Raw genomic sequence first — 15,421 nt, 5'->3', positions numbered from 1 at the left:
TTTCACTCAAGTGAAGTTTGCCCAAATGCTTTCATCTCCGTCTCCTCTCCAGCAGCTTCAGGGATGCGTTGATCAATTTGAAGCTCATGTGCCTCACTCACAGTGGGTGTAAATAATCACATTTATGACAAAAAGAAAACCGGCAAGTGGAAGGAGGTGAGAATTGCATTTTTCAACCCTGGTTTTATTTGTCTGATATAAATTCTCCTCAGCTGAACGCCCCCCCCAAAAAAAAAACAGCATGCCCTGCTGTCCTCATAAAAGGAAACTGAATAACTAATTTGCAACAGAGGGAAGCAAAGATTAAAAGAAAAATCACTGACTGGCAAAGGGATTCATGCAGAGCGCCAAGATGTGTGCAGACTATCTTTGTGAGATTTGGCACACACTGAGGGAATAGAAAGACTCATAAGTTGAAGCTTCTGAGGAACGATACTAAAACAGAAACTGTGTTTTGCATAAAGACTTTAGAAAATATAACCCAATGGGCAATAATGATCCTCAATTTTTTTTAGAGGAACTAATAAGTTTTTATTAAGCAACAAAAAATAGTAATGGGTAAAAAGTAGTAGTTTGGAAAACTGATGCAAGGTAATGGCCAATGCATATAAACTCTTTATAAGGAGGCACATAAAACACAGTTAGACATTTTGTTATCAGTATTCTCGGCAAGGGTGGTTCTCGCACATTTTATATGCTCAGAACACAACCAGTTTGACACAGTTGATGGAAAAGTGGAATTTATTCTAAACTACTGGGAGCTGTCACAAAGTATCTTTTGTTTCATGCTGTAGCTTTAGGTTTTACACTGAATTTAGGTTTAGGTCTATTTGTTTATGCAAAATTAGCATAAAAGGCAGCTTTTTGAGGGTGTGAATTGTGTCTATATGTGCTTGGGAGAAAATGCAAACAAATGCAATGGGCTTTTTTCTTTATAGTAAGTAAACAAAACAATCACTGGGACTTTTTTATTATTGTAAATTCCTTTAAAACTGTAATACCTTAAATATAATTGCAGTCTTTCAATAGTACTTGACAGCACATTTGCAAAACTTTTGATTTACAGCAATTTACTTGAGTTATTGGTATATAGTTTAGAATTTTTCACATACCTTTAATGTATAACTTTAACATAGTAGGTTTTCGATATTTTGTTTCCTTGCATCTTGTCTTTTGTATCCTGCTCTCTTGCTTTTTCTGCTCCTCATTGGGTGTTGTTCAACCAGTAAGAGAGTATTTGTATGAAGACATGCGTAGTTTTTTATTTTTATTTATTTTTTTAATCATTTTAATTAAAGTGAAACTGCTGAATTTATTAATGAATTAGCTCCGGTAGAGCAGGACATTTGGCAGATTCAGCCTCGAGGCAATCTTGAACAGAGACAGCGGTAGAGAGGCTGATCTCTCTTTATGCACTTTTAATTACACTTGGCTGCCTGGACTCCAATCCCCGGAGAGCCGAGGTGAAGCGGTCGTCAAGAGATGGTGAAGGATGGGAAAAAGTGAGGGGTGAGAGGTTGTAAAGGCTCCTCTGAGGGTAATCCAGCATTTCATTCACCGACAGACGGTTGTTGATCATCCTGCAGAATCTGGAGGGACGTGTACTGGAAATCAGTTGATGAATCAGGATGTCTAACTCTTAAAAACTGCTTTAGTGTGCTTTTTGCTCTCTTGTCTTGGATTCTTGGTCCTGCGTTTGTTTATTTATTTTTTTGGTGGTCAGTTTAGAAAGAAGACGGTCATGACGAGACAGAACGCAGGACAAAGCTCTAGCTGCGATCACAGCCAATAATGTCATCACATTAACCCTCAAACTGCTCACTCTTGTGGACAATTTGACACTCGATTCCACATGGATTCACAGTTTTTGTCATATACAATTTACACAACCCACTATCAGAAATTTGCCTCAGGAGGCTTTGCAGTCGGTCCCAAACTGTCCAATCCTTTCCTCACACACAGTTACTTTCTCAATTTCATCGGCAGGTTCCAATAGTTCAGAGAGCACTAAACGGCTAGAACCAAGGGAATGAAGCGCCCCACACTGTGAGACCTTTTATGTATCACAGGCCCTTCATTCACATGATTCTCACCTCCCAGAACAGTATTTTACTCCAAAATGAATGGTATAACCTCCGGGCGATGTCAAGGTGAAGGAAACGTGTCACTGGCTCCCTGGCGAGCCTTTCATAGCCTCGGCGCTCTCCAGTTAATGACTCGAGTGAGGAGGGTGCGTTACCTCAGGCTCGGTCAGATGAGCCCAGACAAGCGGCTCAGACTGTAATCACAGGCAATCATCAGCTCTCTGGTTGGATTTCTGCTACTCTGGACTGAAATGCATATTGCCAGAACTATGATTTTTGGGCTCTGCGGTGGAGTGAAACAAAAGGGGAAGGAGGTTGGGAACAGATAAAGACAGTGACTTATGACAAGATAGGCTGGGGAGAGATTAGTGGTGCTCAATATTTGCTTGGCATTCTAGTCACCAATTATTTACAAATTAAAGCAAATGCATAACTTGTAGCCGTGGCTTGTGCAAATTTTGGTGAAAGATTTGCAGAAGTCTTACTGCTTAATTCATGTTTTTTCTGTTTCTGCCGCAACTAACCCTGACACAGATCAGAATATACACACTTTTAAAATTATTTAAGACTTATGCTTCAGATTGATGTATGTTATTAGGACTACAATACCTTTTTATGTCAAAGGGATCAATTATGTTACAGAAAGGAAAATCTGTCTACGTACGGATAACGGCGATCTCTTTATACAGTTTTAGCCTTTGGGCTTTTGCTTGTTTACTTATACTTTTATCTTTACTGTTCTTTGTTGCCTCCTTGGTGCCACCTTCATGTTCAGAGCTTTACGTTCACATCTAAACAAAATTTCACCCCTTTTGAATGACAAAAAAACTGCCGACTTTGTCGTTCAAAAGACCTGAGAGTATTGTTAAAAGACTAATGTTTTATAAATTACCCCCCACCCCCCAAAAAAAAAAAAAAACACACAAAAAAAAGTACTTTGTGACACAAAAGCAACCTAAAAGGATCAGCTTGAGGGAGAATATACCGTTAGTGGCATTACTTGTGGCTAGCTGTCGAGAGAATGGTCCAGCTGCACAGCCTCATCTTTTTTTCAGCTGATCTCATTCTTTGTGTGAAAAACTCTGGTCGCAGTGAAAATGGGTCTGCAGAATTTTCCCTCCAACTGCTCATTTCTCACTGTGACCACAAGTGGGATGTCTCTCAGACAGTTAGTCATCTTTCTTCCCTAGAAACCACCAGAAAGAGTCGTGCTTCCCAGTTATCTACCACAGCGCCGTATCTTTTACGTCTGCACAGTTCTGATCAAATAAAACCTTCAAGTAATGACCCATTGTTGGCTATTAATTAATTGCTGCAGTTCAGTTTAAGTGTTGCTTAAATATTTCAACTAGACCAAAGTGATAAAAGCTGGAGTGGATGTTATCAATCTGAAAGAACTGACATGACACTCGTACCCAGAAGCGACTTGACCTTCTGGTTCCGCTACAGCCCTCCACTTTGTATGGGGGGAAAAAAAAAAAAAAAAAGTTCAGTGCAGTTTCACATGCTGGACCCCGGGTTCTGTGACTCCTTGACCCCCCAGGCTAAATGTAATGGAGGTTCTATGTTTTCCAGCTCGCCTGTCTCTCTTCATCAGCACACACAGAGACCCATACACAGCCTGCAGCGCTGACACTAATGCGGAATACAGAATGGTTGCTCATTTAATTTTACAGCCAAGCTTGCTGGTGCCACTCAAACAGAGCATGTCCCCACAACCAGCAGCCTGATTTAGTGGCTTGATAAGCAGAGAAGAAACAACCCCCCTCTCGCCTGGCTTTTTGTTGCTACATCCATGTCGGCTCTGTCTTTCGAGCTTTTGTACTTAAACATGTCTTGTAAAGGGATTGTGTGTGAGAGCAGCGTCTTGGACTGTTTCTCTAAAACCTCGGCTCTTTGTGCTCTGTGGCTCCGTCTGTTTGACTGCTTTCTGCTGCGGTCTTTCATCACGTTCACTCCCTGCTTTGGCATGACTTAGTGTAGTATCTCTCCTCATGTCTGTCTTCACATGACTGTAGTAAACCAGATCTTTACTGCCCCCTTGTGGCAGTGTGCTTCAACCTCTTCAGTGGGGTCATTGAAATCGAGTCTAAAATCAAACAGTGAAACACGATACGTAAAATTTTTTTACATACAATGTTTTTCTCGCGCCTTTTCCTCATGAGTGTGTTTGTAAAGGTTGCTAGCTCATTAATGGCAGTCTATATTAGTGGATCAGGTCATTTAAGTGGATGATCCCTGTGCTGATTATTCTCTAGTTTTGTGCACCGACGCTTGTTTTGCATTTGCATATAAATTGCTTTATATGCAGATGCATATAAAGCACTTAGCAGCAATGTGGCGTTGCTGCTAAATTCTTTGCCAGTGCTTTGAAATTCATGAATTCTTTTGAATTTGACCCTTGTGGGGCTTTTTTTTTTTTTTTTAGTTTAGTGGATTGAAAAACTAAAAAATCCTGTATGTGTATAAGTGCACCAACATATGGCTCAAGATTCTGTAATCCTTCTTGATTACGTTAGATTATGACAGTGAGTCTGTCATAATCTAACACTTCCTCTGTCTAGATGGTCTGTCTTGCCTTGCATGTTGGAGAGGATCTGTTTCACTGAATTCTCATTTTACTGGTCACAGAGAAAAGTACTATTCATTACTGTGTTGAAATATCAGAAAATTGTACTGAAACTGAAAGCACTTAAACAGTTTTTCTCTTCATCTGTATTAATTTGTGTCTGACCTTTCCACAAGTCCTTTTAGTAAAGAATCTATATTTATTTGGTCATTTCCCAAGTCTTTTGGGAAAATGACATGTCCATACTTTGCAGCTCTCACACATGCTGCCAAATACTGTCATCTAGTCCTGGTGTATAATAAGACCTACGGCAAGCAGTCATCTTCAGATTTAATTTGTTTCTGGCTTGATTGTTTGCCTCAGGAGGGACCAGATTGGTTCAAAAAGTAATTGAATGGCCTATTTAATTTCTTCTAATTGATTTTGAGTCATTTGATACGTGTTTTGTTTTTTATCTTGTATCAGGATGCATGGAATTTGGTGTCGTCGAGGGATCTCTTTATTTTAGTTGTGGTGACTGCAAGACTCAGACTAAGGGATTTTTTTTCTCATATAGGTGAGCCAAAAAGCAGTAAAAAAAAAAAAAAAATGTGTTTGAGTTATTTAAATTTTTTGTGTGTGTAATTTAGTTTGTTTTCAGTTAATTACATTTCAATTTTCAACCATTTATAGTTACATCTGAAATTATTCATACCCCTTGCAGTTTCAGGGTAAAGTAATTTTTCAACAGGTTTCTTTTGCAGGGAAGTGAAATTATTATTTTTGGAGTGACTAGTGATAGTTCAACATTTCATCTGCTTTGTGCATTGCGCACGTGTCAGTGATGATGGTGGCAGCTACATAATGCAGGATAGATTTTCTGCCAGCAAATTAATCTAGCGTCATAATGCTGGGACCACCATCCTTCAGTTTTGGTACAGTTTTTTGAAGACCCGCCGCCTTGTCCTTCAGGTCAGATAGCCGAGTCTTTGTGATTCTGACTGTACTATAAAAATAGATTTTGCTTCTCTGTGTAGACGGCTGAAAATCCCTCTCCATTCATGACTGTTTAATAAGGACATGACTTTTTCAACTTATGTACCAGCAGCCTTTGTGGAAAAAGAATAGATCAAAGTAATCATCAAAATCTCCGGGATTAAGATGACACTCATGCCTCTGATGACTGTGTGTGCTGTTCTCCTAAATCAATTGTAGGCCTGTAACTCCATAAATGAAAAGTCGTCCTATGAAAGCTGAAAAGCTACATTATACTTTCATAATGGACTTTTTTTTTTGCTTATTATGGAAAATGATAACCCATCACATCAAACAAAATGACTTTCATGTGTGTCTGCTAATATGTTGATCTGCATGCATTCAAAGGCGGCTCTGTTTCAGGAGATGCAGGGGCTCTTTGATGTTTCATCACCTGCTGATACCAAACATTAAAGATGCCTAAAAAAATGCACATTATCACTGTGTCTGTGTTTTGCATACTCATGTTTGGCAGACATTTCCATAATGAGCACCCCTTGTGCTAGTGTGCTTGGATCAATAAAGGAAATCCTTTTTCACATAGCTTTATATGTTTGTGTTGGGATTTGAAGACTGGAACGCGGTGGTGTGCAGAGCACAACTCACTGATGTTGCTTTACGACTCGAAATATAAAAAAAAAAATTAAAAAATGGACACATTCTTCGACATACTTGACTTCATACACAGGAAATGTGCTTTCCAACCACTTCAACCGCGGGAGCTGACCACATTTTGTCAGATGGGAAGTATGTGTATACACTGTAAAGAAAACTGTCTGTTTATATAATTTGGTCATAGAGCACATCGTAGAGATTCACTTTCAGCCTGATTTTCTGTAATTCCTTCTCTGTGCATGTTTACTTCAGCCTCTTTCAGTACGCCTCCTTCTCTAAATGTTGTGACGGCAGGTCTAAACAGGATGCAGGTCTGCTGCAATGGGACTTTACCAAAGTGGTTATACGGGTCAGTCTAAGTGTCACTGGATTGAAAGCATCCTATGTATGGTGCAGCAATATATTGCCATGAAAAAGGATTAAAAATAGCTGATTTTGTCACCTAATAACCACAAAGGTTAATGTATCTAATTTGGATCTTGTTATAGACAACATCAGCACACTATACTTGATTTGATTAGCAAATTTTTCATATAAAAAATGGAAAATTGATCTGTGCATTTACTCTGCATTAAACCCCACTGAATCAATAACGCATAGAACCGCTTTTTGCTGCGGGTCTTTTGGGGAGTGCCTCTACCAGCTCTGCATATCTTTATGCTAAAAACTTTGCACTTTTTTATTTATTTTTTGCAATGTAGCACAAGCTTAGTTAGATTGAATAGACTGCTTTGTGATCCTCAACTTCAAAGTTTCGACACAGATTTTCTCTTGGATTTTGGTCAGAGTCATGACCGGGGCCATTCTATCGCATCCTCTGCAGCTCTGGCTGTATGCTTATTCGTCATCCTTCTGGGAGGTGAACTTCAGCTCGTCTTTTGCAAGTCCATAATGGGTTTTCCTCCAGGATTCTCCTGTATTTAGCTCAAGCTATCTTATTTCACAAATAGCAGATTTTGTGGCTTTTATGATTAGCCACTGTTGGTTACCAAATTCCTCTTTTGCTTCTTCTTTGATTAATGCTATTCTTGCCCAGCCTGTAATTTTAGATGGGTGGCCATGTGTTTGTAGGTTCCTCCAACAGCAATCTGTCAAATCTCCAAAGCTTGGTCATATTGTTCTATAACCTAGAACAATATCTTTATTTCCGGTTCTCCACATCTACAGAACTTATGTATTTATACAACGTTTTTGTTTAGGGGTATAAGATGAAGCCAGACAACCAGACAAATAAAAACAAGCTTCAGGTGTCAAGTGTTCCCATGACAACCCAGAGTTGCTATGGCTTGTTCACAGAGAGGGGGATTAATGACCACCCTGTGAAGAGAAATGACACATTGAACCAGAACTTCTGGTTCCTGTGATGTTCAGGAAGTCCGTTTGGTCCATCTCGCTGTGCTCCAATCCATCGCTGTCGTACAAACACTCCTTCTGGTCCTTCTTGAACTAGGACATAAATATATTTATAAATATAAGAATCCATATAAGTATCCACTATCTTGTGTATTTATGTAGTCTGTTTAAGGATTGTTTCTTATCTTCATGTTATTTGGTTCTGTCATCAAATGTTTTTGGTTAAATGCATCCTGGAGGGTGGACTTTAGATGATGGGAAGTACATTGGTTCCCATCCAAGCCCATGTCTCTCCTCCCTTTCTCTTCCATTTCTTCTCTGTTCTCCCATTTCTTCCTCTCCCGTGAACTCTGGGAATCCTCTGGAGGCACAGCGTTCCAGAATAAGCCAATTTCCCCCCCAACTTTTCTGTGTTCTTCTTTGGACTGCTCCTCCTTTTCTTAAATTAACATCAGAATAATAAATAAAAAAACCTTTCTGCTGAGTGACTCATTCAAATAATTGTTACTTTTAGCTGTATCAGGTTCTCTGACTCTCTCTCTCATTCTCTCACTGCTTTTCTACTTCTATCCCTCTGCGGTGTGGTATGTGGGCCACGTTTGAATTGAAGGCTTTAAGTAAAGAGGATGACATCAGAGAAGGGCGCAAAATAGACGGAACTACAATCTGAGTTGTCTTTTAATTTTTTTTGCTTTTTGTGACTGCATGTAAGGTCAGTGACGAGAAACATTCCTGTGATGATTATTTTTTTACTTATTTGTTCTTTGGTGTGTCTTAGCACAACCCTGCATCGCTACCCCAGATAAAGAGAAACATATCAAGGACTTTGTTCACTATTCATAACTCAATAACAAAGAGATGCTGTGTGTGTAAGCAAGGAAAAGAAAAAAAACCCAGAAGAAATGAGCTAGTAAAGGAAAGGGGAGGGAACAAACAGAGGAAGGCCAGGCCAACTTGAAACAGACACGAAATCTGAGACTGCTCAAGACAGATTCGGAAAGAAGGCTGCAAGACGTGGAGAAAGGAGTACAAGAACCCTCCTTTGGTTTTGGGCTGAGTGAGACTCTCCCATCGCTCTCTCTCATATCTCCCTCCTCTTCGGAGCGTCCCATGTGAGCGGCGGCCCCCGATGACTGGACCGCTGTGTGTCTCCACTCTGCTTACGCTGTGCTGAACTCTGGCAGATATGCATTGTTCTCCACTGGGCTCGACGTGTTGCTCCTGTTTCTCAGCAGTTGGTGTGTGCTAACTCTACAGACGGACTGGGGGAAGGCTTTCGGTAGATTTTCACGGTGAGTACTGACATTTAAAATTTCGGGGTCCTCTGTTGAGAATAAATATTTGCCTCATTAATTTGGTTTTCTCTCCTCTGCCAGAGGAGAATGGGTTGCAGCAATCAAGCTGTTTGACTTTTGAGCAACAAAAGTTAATGCGGCGGATTGTTAAAGGGATATGGAGAAACTCTTGTTTGGATTGGTGTGTTTCTTTACCAAGCCTTTTTTTTTTCCCCAAACACTGTACATGACTGAATAGCCTCTGTTTTGCTGACTCATTCGATTAATTTAATTCACATGGTTCCAGGATCAATGGGTGTGTTTAGTTTGCCTGTGTTTGTCATTGTGTAGAAATTAAATTACTTGTGTGTAATTCCACATCTTGGCCTTTATGTAGGCGTAATTAACTTATTAGTCATGTACATGTGAATAAATGTACTGTTACATCAGCCAGATTCATATAACTTTGACATATTTTAATCAGGTAAAAATCAGCTTAAATCAATAATCAGCTTAAAATCTCAGAGTAAAAGGTAAGTTCAGTGTATATGTAACCTGTTCCTGCAATCAGTTTCCAACAACTTTGTGTTGAGCTTCAAACATGATTGAGACTGAGCAGTGGTCCTTGTCCTGGAGGAGACTTTATTTGTGACTCAAAGTATTTCGAAACAGTTTAATCAATCATTTTTGTCAGCAAGAGTAGAAGCCTTATTACAGCCAGCCCCTCAGCAGTGTGCAGCAAAAGGTGGGAGAGAAGCAAATACTACTGTTTTCTCAACAGTCTGAGAAAAACTGTAGAAAAGTTTGGGCTTTTCTACAGTTTATGAGATTTCTGTGGTATCTCATAGTTGAGCAACAATACAGTGGAATATTCCTTTAATTTTGAAACGGTTACATTTTAAAAACCTGACACACCCTTGATTCAGGTAGCCGATCCGTGCCTACTTCACAATTATGTATCATTTTAGTTTTTCACACCATCATCATCATTGTGTTTTGTTTGTTTTTTTGTGACCAAAACATTTCAAAACAGCCTAGAATATCTTTCTTTTAAGTTTAGGAAAAGTGCAATAGTCTTTTTTCAGAAAGCTTACTGGCATTGGAGAAGCAAAAAGTGGTAAAGGAGCATCTGCATTCTTTTTTTTTTTTTTTGCCCAGTATAATCAGTAAAACCTCTATGATACTTGCTAAGGAATTGAAAATAAGTGGTATGATGGAAAATTAAAATCATTTTGAAGATGTAACTCTTTAAAAGCTTAGTTCTCCCTGATACCTATCCATATTTCACATTTATGCACTACTTTGTGTTGGTTGATCACATAAAATAGCACAAAAAAAAAACAACAAACAAACAATGAAACTGGCAGCTGTAACTTTTGCAATGGAGTGCACAATCGGTCCTTGTTGTCCAGAGGGACTCCATTGTTCAGTGCACATAATTGTTTTTGTCTATGTGTGTAAAAGCCTCGTCCAGAGAGTCTTGGACAATGAAGTCTGTCTTCCAAGGGATGTAGATTTCTGTTTTTGTCCCTCTCTCCCTCTCCTTTTCCTGTCCAATTCCCTCTGCCTTCACATCTGGATCTCCCCACCAGCTGACAAGAAACAAGAGGGAGCGGATGGAGGGAGGTGTGGATGTGAGGGGACTCGCAGAGAAGAGAGAAGGAATGAAATTGGAGGAAAGGGAGTTTTCTTAGGTCAAAGTAGCCCTGGTAGACTTCCCTTTGTGCAGGAAGAGCTGACGTACAGTGTCATTGTGATTGCCTGATTTGGAAGAGGAAACAAACTGTTGTAATCACACACACGTGAGAAACACCCCTTATGATGCATGCACTGATGTGAACATATTGATTGCTCTAAAAAATTTGTCAATCATTTCATACGCAAGCAAGCACGTGCAAGTGAAGTCAAAACCAAACCAGACATCTGACGTCTGTCATTTTTGTAAAAAGAAAAAAAAAAGAAAGAAAGTGCTGTCGCTTCAGTGACAGCTTTAGCAGAACGAGGCCTTAGCTGCCAACACAAGTTCAGATCTCTTTCTGGCTTTGAGCTCTGTTGCTTTGAAACTGCATGAAGCCATAATGAAAAGCTCTACCTAAAAGAAGCTCCAGTTTGACTGGATGGGATTGATCAGATTTTCTTTTCTTCCTCTGATGCATGAAACTGTCCATGCCAACTGTGCTGCAGTTTGTGCCAGTACTGGGCAGGCTCTTGTGTGGCTGTTTATTCATACCAAGGCAGGGCCAAATGCCATGGCAACAGGTGTGCACAGACATGCACACTATTAAACCATAGGTGAGCTTCTTTGAATGTGTAGCTGTCTTTTGCTTTCCGCTTGGAGGTTCTCTGCAGCACAGCCGACGTTCTGACTTTGCACGCTTGTTATGACTGAGACAGTGATGAAGCACAAACATCACTTCATCCGCAGCCTCCCAAGAACAGTTTGACTGTCCAGCCTCTACCGTATGTGCATCTGTGATTCAGCCATGTCTCTCTCTGCCTGTGCAGCTGGTCTGTGTCTGCCTGCGACGCTGCTTTTTGGTTTATGTCTGGCTGTCGCTAACCGTGCATCTCCGGGTGATGAAAAAGTTAGAAGGAATGACGCTATGATGCAGGTGGCATGTGTGCAATGAGTGCCAAGCCAACACGCCTTACACCACATCACTGCCTCAGATTCTACAGCCAATGAGGCACAACACAGGCAGTGCACTGTACAGTAGTGTACTGTTTGCGTGCCAGCCAACAATTCAGAGCAGGGAACAGTGTGATGTGTTTGGCTCAGTGAGAACACTCAGGATTGTTTTGGTCATGGTGATGGCATTCTTTCAGTGTCAGTGTACGTCCATTGTGCAATGCAATAATGTCTCGGTGACGAAACAAGAGCAAGACAACACTACATAAAGATTATTGTGACAACAACAGTAAACACTGTATTGATAATTACAATGAGTATGTAGCTGTAGACATTTTCCATATTTTGTGGCCGTACAGAATCAGGTTGACTTCATAGATTTAGGCCTTTTTTGGTAAAACGATGAACAAAAGAAGAATTATATCTGCCAAACCCACCAAACCTGCTTGGCAGAGCGAGGAGATAAATTATTGGAGAAACAGCCAGAAGGCTTCTGGTAACTCTTGAGGATTTCCAGAAAGCCATAACTCGGATAGTAGAATCCCATGACAGGACTACTCTTTATTGTGCACTTAATAACGTTACAAAAAAGCAACACAAAGAAAGCCGTTGCTGAAAGAAGGTTAAAGAATTGGTGTTTTGGTCAAATGAGATCAAGCTTGGTAGTGTGTTTGACATAAAACTAACTCTTTATATAATTCTGAACACATCTTCCCCATGAAAAATGCTGGGAGGTTTGGAATGCTTATATTTTCAGGGGCATGGAAATTTCTAAAACTTTTAAAAATAAGTGACAATAATAAAAGACAACATTTTAGAGGCTGTTATGGCACAGGTTCATGATCACAAACATGAACTCAGGGCTACAATAGTCACTCATGACTAAGACTTAAGTAAGATTGTGAATGTGTGACAACATGGGGAATTGGCTGTGTAGACAGTCTTTCCAAACAGATTAAGCTTGAGTTGCTCAGTAAAGAAGATTGGGCAAAAGAAATTTCTATCACAACTGGTAGAGACATATGTACCTCCAGACCTCAAGTGACTTGAGGCTGTGATTTTAGCTAAAAGTGGTTCTACAATGTTAACACAAAGGGGCTGAGTAAAAAGTTATCCTGTTTTTTTTTTAGTATTTGTAAAAGAAAAGAAAATACGATCTTTGATTTACATTCCATTTCACAATTACTTGGTGCTTTTGTAGTTTTTTTTTTTTTTTTTTTTACACAAAATTTGAACAAAATACTTTGAGGTTTATAGTTGTAATGTGACACAATGTTTAAAAGGTCTGTAAATATTTTTCAAGCTGCTGTGTTATACAACATCTTGATGTGTCTAAAACATGGTCTGTGAGCTCCGCAAGCGCAATTGAATTTATGTGCCCTCATTCCTAACGTAGATTTTCTTGAGCCCACTCCTTTTCTGATGTTGTTAAAGCAGCCTCGTTTATTTCGAGAAAAGATTAATTTTCCGAGCTGCACTTAAATCATCTTGGTCCCTCGTTCGTTTTATCTACAGCCTACTCATTTTCATGGTTCCGGCTTTGATCCTGCTGCAATTTGTCGGGTTCATCTCGATTTTCTTGTGAAAGTCACCTTTGTCAGTCTATGGCGCCTGGGAATGTGCACTGGAACGAGATGAAATTCTTTAGAACTCAAAGAACCCTTCATATTTGCATTTACTTTGATATGGATACATTATGTTTCCTATGTCAAGCATGTATTTACTTCTGCAATAATGATTATAAACAAGAAGAAATGAAACTGATAAAATCCATTGTTCTACACATTCATTAATATGTGTATATACTTCCAATTATATGGCTAGAGGTGGTACATTTGTACTAACTCAAATAAAGTGTCATGCAAACTTTTTTTTTTTTTTCCCCAGAGGGTTGCACATAAAGTCAAATTTCTCTTCAAGACTACATCCATCCTCTTACAATTCCAAATCTGTCTAGTGTTGCAAGCTCTGGCTCCATTGTGCAACTCTCTGTGGTTCTGCCGCTACTGCGAAGCCTGCATTTTAAACCTGATTAGCTGTAATGTTGTAAAAGTTACGGAGCCTGGAATATGTCTGGAGTTTTGAGCGTGTCACAGGTTTCACGACACATTGAGAGGAGCGGATTACAGCCATTATGCATCGTAGGCAGCTCTGTGTGCGGACACAAAGAGCTCTGATTACCGCTGGCACTCTTGCCTCACTTCCCAGGATTCAGTGCATCGGCTGGCACAGTAAGAAGGTGGCGGCGGCTTTAACACAGATGTTGGCAACGTAACGCGAGCCTAGCCACACACTGAATTAAAACATGTTCACGGTTGCCATGTTTTATTTGTGCAACAGCAGATGGCTTTTTCTGAATCATCCACGGTAAACCGTTTGGAAAAACTATTATTGTAGACAGCAATATCACTCTACAAAAGTTTCAAATCACCACTAATATCTTAATAAATTCCATAACGGGATCCAAACTTTTTTTGTGGTCTTTTAAAGTCGTCTTGATGGAAGCGTTTTGAAGGTTCTGTTTTTCTGTGACCTTTGGCTGCTTTTTTTTTTTTTTTTTAATCTCTATCCTTGTACCTAGATGTGAACAGCATGCTATGTATTATGACTTTTAAAAGTAAATTGTGAAATTTATAAAAATGGAGAACTGAATGAGGAGGGTCAGAGCAGAAGTGAAATGTTTTACAGCAGATGAGCAGCATCTAAAAGGCAAACCTGCACAGGACCTGAGAGATTTGCTATCTTTATTGACCGTCTAACTCATGTATGCTAATTGTCTAATTGTTTTGTATTTGACATTTAACCTGAGAACATAAAACTGTCTTTGAGAGGTGTCAACATTGCTAAGTAGAATTCTTTTTCTTCTTTTTTGCTAGGCATTGAATTTAGGAACTTTGTAGATGTCCAATTCTTTATCCCCAATACTGATGAGTCATTTAAGAATAGACCTGTGTTGATATACTTTACACATGTTTAAAAATTAATAAATGTATGTGTATGGGTTTAATCCTGGGAGCTTTAAAGAAAATGCATATTCAGCACACTTTAGTGTGTCTTTTCAGTTTTATTGCAAATATATCATTATTGTAACATCAGTTTGTCCAAAATTTATATCGCAAAGGGCATCTTGGAGTGTAATAATTATTGGCAAATAGTGTTAACTTGCATTTTTCATTCTAATGTCAAATTTAGCCAGTTGGACAGAGTCTATGGCAGCAGATGTTCACACTGGACACAAATGATATTCCCCAAACAACAGAGTGTTGGAGACGCAGATGAGAAAAAGATGAAAATTGATATTACGGGATAATATCATTATCACTTTATGTACCAAATACAGCATTGCTATATTTTCAAATATTGTGCATCCCTAAAACAGACTAAAACAAAATGCATTCTAGGTGTTACAAAAATGTCACAAAATAAAGCCTAAATAAATACTAATTTAAAGATACTGTGGGACAGTTGAGTCAAATAAAAGTAATGGATGTTTAAGGCTTTCACAATATTTGAATATATTGGAAAACCTTTGTAAATTTTATTTTTTCTTTTCTAATGCAAGATTTTTATTTTTTATTTTTCATGAAAAATTTCCTTTCTTGTCCTAACTGAATCCATTGAGATACCTAGGGGCAATTTGGTGAGGCCAATTAACCTAACAGTCATGTTTTTGGACTGTGTGAGGAAACCGGAGTACCCGGAGAAAACCCACACATGCACAGGGAGAACTATGGAGAGCCGTTTTAGCCAAAATTAAATAAATAAATAAATGGGTGAAATAAATAAAAAATGAGTAAAATAAATCAAAAAATGAAGAAAATGAGTGAAATAAATAAATAATTTGTTAAATAAATAATTTAGCTTTTTCATTAACCCATTTTTT

The 15,421-nt window shown here is 39.0% G+C and overlaps 1 protein-coding gene across 4 annotated transcripts in view; it reads left to right on the top strand.

Annotated features, from left to right (window-relative positions):
- The window catches only part of sash1a (SAM and SH3 domain containing 1a), a 170,928-nt gene that overhangs the window by 82,621 nt on the left and 72,886 nt on the right, over window positions 1–15,421 (top strand). Inside the window, exon 1 of one of the 4 annotated variants that reach the window (XM_008397749.2) lies at window positions 8,646–8,927. The exons of the other annotated variants lie outside the window; for them this stretch is intronic. The gene's annotated coding sequence lies outside the window, so the exon portion shown is untranslated. Of the gene's footprint in view, window positions 1–8,645; window positions 8,928–15,421 lie in introns of those variants that run through there. 4 annotated transcript variants of the gene reach the window in all.

Source organism: Poecilia reticulata, linkage group LG21, assembly GCF_000633615.1.
Source record: "Poecilia reticulata strain Guanapo linkage group LG21, Guppy_female_1.0+MT, whole genome shotgun sequence".
NCBI classification, from domain to species: domain Eukaryota; kingdom Metazoa; phylum Chordata; class Actinopteri; order Cyprinodontiformes; family Poeciliidae; genus Poecilia; species Poecilia reticulata.
This window is presented reverse-complemented; position numbering and strand designations above follow the sequence as displayed.